This window comes from Lathyrus oleraceus, chromosome 7, assembly GCF_024323335.1.
Source record: "Lathyrus oleraceus cultivar Zhongwan6 chromosome 7, CAAS_Psat_ZW6_1.0, whole genome shotgun sequence".
Lineage (NCBI taxonomy): Eukaryota > Viridiplantae > Streptophyta > Magnoliopsida > Fabales > Fabaceae > Lathyrus > Lathyrus oleraceus.
The window spans coordinates 462,956,182-462,958,631 of NC_066585.1; the positions used below are offsets into that span (position 1 = coordinate 462,956,182).

The window sequence follows — 2,450 nt, forward strand, 5'->3', positions numbered from 1 at the left end:
TCTAAATGAAGTGTTTTTTAATCGTGATTAGGTATTTTAATTTGATTTGAATAAAAATACTCGATGTTGGATCGAGGTTTTGAAATAGTGTTTGATGGATAAATTGCATTATATCTGGTGAATCAATCATCTAATCGATTAATTAATAATCAAATAGGTCTCATTGTAAGAAAACCCAAGAGTAAGCTATGTGAGATTGATGGCGATGTTAGGAGCGACCGACTTACAAAGGTGTTTTTGGAAAAGGCTTTACATTAAATCAAGAATTAGTTTGAAAATGGTTTAAGTGTGTAAGTGAGAAATAAAATCAAGATATTATCATGACATGGGCATATCATATGAGAAATTGCATAACCAAAATAATCTATCAAAGATCACACAAATGAACCAAATTAAACAATATACAAAAAATATTAACTACAATTAAATATGATTATTTAATAAAATTAATCAATAATTTAATTAATTAATATTAAATAAATATATTTAAAACAATTAACAATATATTTTTTATATTTTTTTAGAATATATGAAAAAACACAATTGATATTTAAAATAAACAAAGCAAGATGTAAAAAACATAATAGCATAAAAAAACAATAATAAAAATGAAATGGAGTGTAAATATAATAGGGGGTAATGGGATTATTAGGAAAGGAAATGAGCCCAAAGCTAAGCCCACTAAAAACCCTAAAGAAATAACACAAAAAATGGACAAAGTGGAAGAAAGGTTGTCGCCCCACCCTTTGTTTGGGTGCGCTCCACATCACCATGGGGTAACCTGACCCATTCAAATGCACTCCAATTAAATCATTAATAATATTATGAATAAATAAAAAGAAGAAAAAAAATGATGATGCATTGAAACAGATGCATGCCGCCTAAAATCATAAAAGGCAACATGTTTCCCTATCATCTTAGACTAATTCAAAATTTAAAATAACACATTCCACATGTTTTAACGACATTAATAAAAGAATATTAAAGTGAGAAAAAAAAAGAATGTTGCATTGAACCCGATTAATGATAATAGATATATAGTTAACAAATCGTTTCTCTCCCTCCTTCCCAATAAACTCGGTTGTCTCTCTCTCTTATACTAAGCATGCATTCTCTCTCTCTTGCCAAGCGTGAGAAAACAAAAAATTCCAGATTCTCATTGTTCAGATCTCAAATCGTTCATTACAAAGATATATATCTCAACCAAACTCCATCAAATGAAACATACCTCGGAATCCATGAACACACACAAACAAGCATATGCAAATCAATACTCATATCCTATTTTGAACCCTGACACACCATTTTCAATACTTTATCGATGCTTACAAACTACAAATGTGAGAGAACATTAAACAGGCTATGGAGAGAGAAAAATATATCAAGCTAAAAAAATGCTACCAAGATGAAGATTAAAGCGTTTCGGGGTCTCTAGGTACTTGCTGCTCTCTCTATCTCCTTTTCTGCTCTAGGCTATACTCCTTCTTCTCTTTCTGTTATCCTCTTTTCTACAATGTGTTTGTGATTGCAATTAGAAATTTTGGTTTATAATTTTGTGAAGGTGGGGTGGAATTTGTGCAACATTTCCTTATGATTTTTTTCTTTTTCTTCTTGCAGGTGATGTGAAGCTCTATTTATAGAGTGAAGAGAGAGTCTTGAAATCGTGTGAAGAATTCCTTTACACATGTGTGAGCATTTACGATTTTGGATAAGGATTGATTTTTTTTTTGTTAGGTAAGAGCTTCCAAGTCCCAGATTTTGTGGGTGTTGTGCGTGAAAATTTTCCTTCTTTTTCTTCTCAATGTAATTTTTGTCTTTTCTAAACCTGAACATATATTTTTAGTGTATTTTTGTATTTTCTGAAATGTAATCTTCTTCTCTTTTTTAGTGATATAACTCTAAGTTAATTATTGAATGTAACTTTGTTCATTTCATTGATAAAAAAACTTTTAGTAATGCAAATGCAATGCACTCCCATATGTACATGTCATTTGGAGTCAAAAGTATATGATGCACATGGTTTTGTTTAAATTTTTTTACTGATGTGGTTGGTTATTACTAAAATAAAATGAAATTGAAATGGGATAAAAATAGTTATTAAAAAAAGAAATAAAAATGAGAAAGAAATAAAGGTCCTAATTAATAAGAAAAAGAAATAAAGATGAGGTAAGGATAATTATAAAAAAAATGAAATTAAAATGGGATTAGTTATTATTAAAAATAGAAATGAAATAAAATGTGATGATAATAATTATTAAATTGAGGAATAAAATAAAATATGATAGTAGTTATTATTAAAATGAGAAATGAAATAAAGTGTTATAATAGTTATTATTAAAATGAGGAATAAAATAAAATATGATAATAGTTATTATTAAAATGAGAAATGAAATAAAGTGTGATAATAGTTATTATTAAAAATGAGAAATAAAAATTGGATGATAATTATG

General features: G+C 27.8%; 1 long non-coding RNA gene across 1 annotated transcript; it reads left to right on the top strand.

Moving 5' to 3' along the window:
* The first annotated feature begins 1,030 nt into the window (after positions 1-1,030).
* Positions 1,031-1,962, top strand: LOC127106083 (uncharacterized). The gene is made up of 2 exons (XR_007795271.1): positions 1,031-1,435; positions 1,618-1,962. It is a non-coding gene; the product is annotated as an uncharacterized LOC127106083 (long non-coding RNA).
* The last annotated feature ends 488 nt before the right edge of the window (positions 1,963-2,450 follow it).